This window comes from Bradysia coprophila, unplaced genomic scaffold (genome assembly GCF_014529535.1).
Source record: "Bradysia coprophila strain Holo2 unplaced genomic scaffold, BU_Bcop_v1 contig_94, whole genome shotgun sequence".
NCBI classification, from domain to species: Eukaryota; Metazoa; Arthropoda; class Insecta; order Diptera; family Sciaridae; genus Bradysia; species Bradysia coprophila.
The window spans coordinates 9,168,199-9,176,602 of NW_023504022.1; positions in this window are offsets into that span (position 1 = coordinate 9,168,199).

Sequence of the window (8,404 nt, forward strand, 5' to 3'; positions counted from 1 at the left end):
AAATGTTACCAGATGGTGTCAGGTCGTAGGGGCGCTAGTTTTAAATTTCAGCATTATGTGAGTATATGGGTAAATGTATGTGATCTAAATTCGGCATTTTCTGTGAAACTTCTTCAATATTGAGGGAATAAGAGACGATGATACTTAAATTTTTTACTAGATTCTTTAGAGCATCAGTAGATCTGTTATTATTTGGAAAAAAAATTATGAAATTAATTAATTTTTATGAAAAATCACATCAAAATTGTTGTGCTGCTACGTTACAAAATTGATACTTTCATGTGTGAGGTTGACGAAAAACGACAACTCATGACTAACACAAAAACTTTTGAGAAGTACTTTATATGCTCCCAAGTAGAAAAACATTACAGGACCCCGTTTCTGGAATTATTTTATTGAAATAAACAATTTTTATTTAATTACAGGTACTCAATTATATTATGACTATGGGATTGTAGGATACATTACATCCTACACACTTCCCACATTCAATTGAACCAACGAATTCAATTTCATTTTTGATTTTGTCGATTGGCACCATTGACATACAGTTAGTTAGTTTTCATTATCTGCTTGTGGTGGCACCATATACTTTGCGTGTCCAAGCAGTTAAAGAAGTACTAGGTAGCGGTAATCAAGATTCTGAAAGAACAGTTTAGATCACATCTGACTTGATCGCAAAGTCAGTAAGCAATTTAGAAGGTTTTTTTGTGCATTATATGTATTTTACATGCTACATGCGTCGAAAACGCATGTTTCACGCACTACTTTCGACGCCCAAAGCATGTAAAATCCACTCGGGATAAAAAGATGAAATGTATCGTTTTCGCGTGTTTATTGACCTCGGCTACGCCTCGGATCAACAAAATTCACACGAAAACCATACTTTTCATCTTTTTATCCCAAGTCATGTAAAATACTAATGCTTTTCTGATCTTTCAAACATGAGAAGGAAATTCGTGTGAAATGGGAGAAATGTAAAACCCTAATGAAATACATGTAGAATGAATGGAACGAATTACATGAAGAAAACCAGCAAAACCGTTAAAAACGTGTGTTGATTGTTGAGTTTAAATTGGACAAAGTAGCCAAATTCTAATCATAAGATGTTGTGCAACAAAATGGCGATCGGCTGTACCGCTGTACCTCTACCGTTTTTGATATCCGCCTTCTTGGTACATCACATATGCAAGATTCTTTTCATAACATTTTCATTGTTCATTTGTCAACAGATTGCGAAGTGACATTTCAGTTATTTTTTAGCTTTTCGTGATATCGCAAAAACTGCAGGTTATTTCATTATCTTTGGGAAAACGGGTTCTCCAATTCAAATGAGTGATAGATCTTTGGATTCGTCTTTCAATTCTAGATAAGAAAAAATATATCAAAAAAGGTCACTCCATCGCTGAGATGAATTTTATTTAGTAAAATGAATCAAGACTGAAACATTAAGACAAGAAATTAAAAATTTGACGCTACACGTAAAGGAAATAATTTCGAGTTTAGTTCACAAGCATAGGCGTAGCATACATTTTCTTAATAATTGAATGAAAAAATATATCAAAAAAGGTCACTCCATCGCTGAGATGAATTTTATTTAGTAAAATGAATCAGGACTGAAACATTAAGACAAGAAACTAAAAATTTGACGCTACACGTAAAGGAAATACAGGTTCTCAATTATATTATGACTATGGGATTGTAGGATGCATTACTTTTACATCCGACACACTTCCCACATTCAATTGAACCAACGAATTTCATTTTTGATTTTGTCGATTGGCACCATTGACATACAGGTAGTTAGTTTTCATTATATGCTTGTGGTGGCACCATATACTTTGCGTGTCCAAGCAGTTAAAGAAGTACTAGGTAGCGGTAATCAAAATTCTGAAAGAACAGTTTAGATCACATCTGACTTGATCGCAAAGTCAGTAAGCAATTTAGAAGGTTTTTTTGTGCATTATATGTATTTTACATGCTACATGCGTCGAAAACGGTACTTTTCATGTTTCACGCACTACTTTCGACGCCCAAAGCATGTAAAATCCACTCGGGATAAAAAGATGAAATGTCTCGTTTTCGCGTGTTTATTGACCTCGGCTACGCCTCGGATCAACAAAATTCACACGAAAACCATACTTTTCATCTTTTTATCCCAAGTCATGAAAAATACTAATGCTTTTCTGATCTTTCAAACATGAGAAGGAAATTCGTGTGAAATGGGAGAAATGTAAAACCCTAATGAAATACATGTAGAATGAATAGAACGAATTACATTAAGAAAACCAACAAAACCGTTAAAAACGTGTGTTGATTAGGGTGTAGCGGTTTTTACAAAATGTCTTAGTTCTTTTAAGGCTCAGCCGGAAATCCACTCAGCTGGTCCATCTGATCATTTTATGGAAGAAAAAAAATTTCAAACTTAAATTTTGTGCTGCCGCCAGATCGATTTTCGAAAATTTCGTCGTTTTCGGTCCATGTCACATATATCGATTTTTTACGGTGGGCTCAGTGTACATAAAAAGTTGAGTCAACATGGTAGTCTAATCTCCAGGCTTCACAGATTATTTTAGAAAAATGATCAAGTCTAAAAAATTATTTTTTGAGTTCATGCGTGATTGTCAAAGTTCCCCGATGGTGATTTTGAGACTTTAATCTCGCCACAAAATTTGATGAAAATGTGCAAAAATATAAATTAAACTTTAAATATGCTAAATGGACCGCGGTGAGTCAAATACAACATCTGATTTGATTTGGGACACCTACATTTGATATTTACCTGGCAAAAAGTTGTGTTTTTGGTACATGGAATATTGGTGGCGAAAGTCGAATTACCTCAAATCATTAATTTTTTAGCTTATAATGTATTCCCAGGTTCTGACAATGCGAAACCTTCAATTTTAAGCGTTTTCTAAGCTAATTTACGTACTGTTGACAAGTTCTAGAGCCAGTAGCTACGTCTCGTTACATTTTCAAATTTTAATGTCCTTACCGTCTGCTTCGAATTCCATCAATTACACACGGCATCATAATCCTATAAGCCCCTTTGTACTTCGTACGGGGCTAAAAACAGAGAGTCGCATAAATATTCTACGTATTTTAAGGTGAAGATGGAAATTTGGTGAACTTTTGCTGCATTTTAATTGATATCCGTCCGTTTATTTTTAGCTCGATTTGAGCTACTGGTAATTAACCTGAATAAAAAATCTTATGTAAGGTAAGCGAGGGTATAGCTGACCGTGCAGGTGTACCTGACCAGCTACATTATTTATCAGTTTTGGAAAATAATTACAAATGAAAATACGCAAATTAACGTTATAATTAATCTTTAGAGCCTAAAGATTAATTTTTTCATGAAAATAATGCGGTTATTATGTTTACTTATTTGATGAAACCATAAAATGAAACCAGTGCACCATCTCAGTACAAAGTTGCACATTTCTTAAGAAAATCGTAAGATCGGTTTGGTCTAATTTAAGGTTTTTATTGACAAAAGAATTATTAACGGACAAAGTTTTAATGTTTTGAGGTAGTAAATAGTTCGACAATTAATATGATTAACATAAATAGCGTCTAAAAGTTAATATTTGATTAATTACATGGTGGTCAAAACATTGCATCAAAAATATGCCATGTTTGTGTAGTTGACCGCACCAAATTCCGTACATTTTTCTTCATGTGACAAATTCACCTTCCATGTGCATTGTTGTGTACAAAATGATGTGATTAAAATTCGTTGATGTTTTGTGTTTTTATGCGTTTTCATCATTGAATTTGGTTAATATCAGTGAATAAAGCGTGAAAATGTGTCGAATAATGCGAAATTATTGCGAAAAATGTGAAAAATGTCTTATTTTTGTAGCGGTCAACTACTGCAACAAGACTGGTCAGGTATAAAAACATCCGTTTTTTAGTGGTCAGCTACTGCATCAAAAACAGTGCTTCAGTAAAATCAGTTTTTTACAATAAAAATTAATTAATTGTCAATATTTCTGATATTCTACGGAATGGGAACAGATCAAATTAAATTCTGACGAAGGAAAAAATTAGCTTCATCGAAATCATCCTGAGATACTGAAGACCAAAGTTGAAAAATTGCTTACCCGGTCAGCTACTACCTCGCTTACCTTATCTATGTTTAGTTTTCAGATTTATTTAACTTTAGTGACAGTCTTTCTCTTAAAGCTTGATTTCCTCTTACGCCGTTTAGGCTCCGTTTAGCTAAAACACGCCTCTTTTTGATTGTTTAAAGAGTAAACGGAGTGCAAACGGAGCGTAAACGGCGTCATCTATCGCATTCCGATGCTTTTTTTGCATTTCGTTTATTTCTGTTTCTACAATAGTTGCCAAATTGAAATTGCTATTCAACCCTTTTTTCAAAGTTTTTATAGTTCAATCAGCCACAGCGTCAGATGACGAGTTGTTAGCTGGCGAATCATCAATCGGTGTATCAGGTGGCGAATCGTTAATAGATGTATCGTCACCAGCTGGCAAATTGTTAGGTGGCAAATTGATGGCCGCTAAATCGTTTTCTTGAGAATCGGCCGACGGGCTTAGACGTCGAATACGTTTCGACAAACGAAGCTCAGATATCTCAAAACCAATTAAGACTAAAAGGTTTTCGTTATAGTTTCTTACTTAGTTAAGTTTTTGTTTCCTTGTTTGGTTTTTTGCTTATTTAAAAATACAATTGTTACGAACTGTTTCGCACTCTCTATACTAGTCACATTCGTTGTGTTGCGATTTTTGCGGTGAAAGTTAGGATAAACGCGTGAAAAAAATTCATTTTGATGCGTTATTTGACGCACGAATTTTTTATTGTCTGTTAACGTCGTGGATGCGTTTACGAAATGTAACGTAATATTTTGACATTAAAATAATCCCGAGCAAAGCCGGGTTAGTTTAGTTTAGTTTAGTATGAGTGGGTGGGGAGAACCCCTGCACCTAAGCCTCCAGTGGGCCTGTTGTGCTTACCCATTTATAATTACCTACAACCTGTTTGTTATGTTGAGGTAATCGAGTATATGGTTAGGTGAAATGCTCCAAATTATGTTATGTGGGAGGATGTAGGCTCCTAGGCATTTGGCTCTTTCAGTTATGTACGCTGGGCATTTACATAGGAAGTGTTCGGATGATTCTATTTCTCCACATTTGTTGCAGTGGGGGTCGTTGTGTACGCCGATTGTATGGGCGTGTTTGTTTAGGAAACAGTGACCTGTGAGGACGCCGGTGATTCTTTTGATGTTTTTCTTGCTAAGCGATAGGAAGTATTTTGACTTCTTTTGGCTAATTGAGATGTTGTTTTTAGATTGGCGGGCGTGGGTGATAGACTTCCAATGTTTCGTGAAAGCTTTTTTTTCCATTCTAGGTTTACTTTTTTGAAATAAGATAGGGGAGCTTTTAGTCGAGGCTCTGGCCCTAGAGGGAGTTTTTCTGCGCCTGCTCTTGCAAGCTCGTCGGCCAGTTCGTTACCTTCAATATTACTGTGTCCTGGTACCCATAATATGGTTACTGTGTTGGTTGAGGCGAGTCTTTGGATGGTATCGTAGCAATTCAACACCAGAGCCGATTGGAATTTAAAGGCACTGATAGCGTCAATTGAGCTTTGGCTGTCCGAACAGATGCAGATTTTTTGATCGTGGGTGTTTCTGATCAGGAGTTTCCTGCCACAGCTAAGGATGCCATAGATTTCGGATTGGAATATTGTGGCCGTTCTCCCCAGTGGGAATGAGTGAGATTCTTCCGTTTCTCGGCAGTATATGCCTGCACCAGCGAGGTTGGTTTTTCTGGATCCGTCTGAGAACCAAGTGAAATTGCTGTCGTTGTCGATAGCCTTATTTACTAACCAATCATTCCTAGATGGGAATTTGGTTGTAAATTGTTTGTCGAATCGGTAGGTTGGGGTGATGGTATCAACTGGCATGCCAATTTCTGGATTCTCGGATTCCATTTTGGTCCACAGGCTGGCGTGACCATAGTTAGCTTTGATTAATTGTGAGGATTGGTGCAATCTCAGGCAGGTGGCTCTGGCTGCTGATTCTATGTAGATGTGCAATGGTTCGATATTGAGCAAAGCCGGGTACTACACTAGTGTTTTAATAACGCTTCAAATATGGAACTCTGAATAACGTTTGCAATTAAGAGAGAATTTCAAAATTTAATTTCAATATGTAACGATTAAGGGCAGACCTCTGAGCCGCAGGAGAAATATACGTATTTATGAGTTGTGTTTAACACGTTTAACAGCAAATATTTTGTAACTCTAAAGGTCCATTTTAGGAGATTTTTAGATGATTTTTGAAATTTTAGGATTGTAAGGAGTTTTAGGATGAGTAGCATCTCTGAAATTGGGTGAAGTAGATATTTTGCATAATTAATAAAATCTTACTCAATTTCTTCTTAAAAATAATTGTCATCATTGACCGCGAATGCCTCGATTCACTATAACAAACGTTGATGTTCTGTAAAGTGTTTACTGTTGATTTGCTATTGATTTAATTTTCTGCAATGTCAATGTTCTGCTATTCGTGTAATTCAACAAAAAAATGCGATACCAACAAAACCAATCTGCATATGGTCACCTATTTACGATTCCTTCAAATCATATACTTCCAAATTAATTTCACATTGAAACTGGTTTTGCTGATCATTTCTAAATAAAGCAAGCTTAGCTACCCACTGGCTGTGATTCACCATTCAAACCGCAATAATTAACTAAACGTGTGTGCTTCTACAAGATGAATAAAAACAAATAGCGGAGACATTGCCAACATTAATCAGTCTATTATATCACATTCACAAGAGAAGAGCATTCTCTTCATACAAAAACATACGAGTTTCCTTATATGACCATCCAAATGTATGAATATTTTGCAGTGTTTTGGCATGGAAATGCGGTGTCTATTTCGTTTCATCTTGTTCTCATCATACTTGATACTTTTCGGTTGGTCTGAGATTACAGATCAATGTACTGAACGGAGATAAATAATGTAGGTGGATTGTACCATCGTGTTATTTATTGCTTAACAGCGCACAGCGACTCTAAGGATTTTATCATAAAGTTGATTTTATATTGGATTATACTTTAGGATTAATAGAAGATTACTATACCAGGGAAGCAATTTGATATCTCGTATGTGTAAAAGTGTCTGAGGACTTCAACCATCGTTTCACTGGAGTAGTTAGTATAACCTCGAGTATAAACGATTCAAAGGCTTTTATTGCCTGTCCCATGCGAAAATTGACTATTACACGGCTGTTTACCCCCTGCGATAACGATCCATTGCATGGTGGGAAATTTGGGATATTCCTACCCCCTGCGAAAGTTAAACGCCTTCGCCTTCGGCTCGGATATACAAACTCTGCACTTGTCGAAATTAACTGTTACGAAGATTGTTGCTCAAAAACATATTCGTGAGTTCGCTCGTATCACCAATTTGTGTCCTTGTGTAATGAATTACGTTCGCAACATCCAACCTACTCTACTATTTGCTAGGGGCGAAACGTCACATTACATCCCTAGCAAATAAAACAATTTTATCACATACGAGCGGTGTTCGGATGTCAAAATTACTTCACTAGAAGTTTAATTCAAACATTACAATTCAGTTCTATGTTGTTGTCTCGTTTTCGCTTATGTGATAAAATAGAGTACACACTTGTCACTATCAGTCTCGGCAAGCCTCGTCTTCTTCGTGACAAGTGTGTAATATATATTACGCAGGGGTTCGTCTGGATTTTTTTGTTCTAAAAAATTATATTGTTTTTCCAATCTCGAGCCATAATCCTCAATGAATATATATAAACTACCAGGTATGGTCTAATGTCACCGTAGAGGACATAACGATTTTAAAAACTGACTCAAACGCACTCATTTTCATACTATTTTGACATAAATAATGAATACGCTCAAGATAATCGACTGATGAAGAATCGACCATACCTGGAATGTACATTCATTAATAAACCACACCTTTAATTAATGATAATCAATTAATTTGGAATCTCTATGAATTCAATTCAGTCAATTCTCAGATTAACTAAACTGATTTTATCGATGTAAAAATTTGTGTAAAATTATGTCGTTTTCCGCGTCACACTTCCCTACATGGCATGAAATATTCATACCGAAAATCGATGCCTGTACAACAGCATACATTTTGTACTATATATATATATACCGTAAGCCACCGTTCACACACATGACACAGTTTTTAACTGCAATTCCTTAGATCGATTTAGTAGAAGGTAGACTAAGCACAACATAACATCCGCTGTTGAATACGTGAAAATAGAAAATGTTATTGTACCTACTTGCCCTTGTCCTTGTCCGAAAACTGACTTTAACACTTTGGCATTGTATCCCGAAAGGAAGCAATAAATTCCTTTTGTCGTACAACGA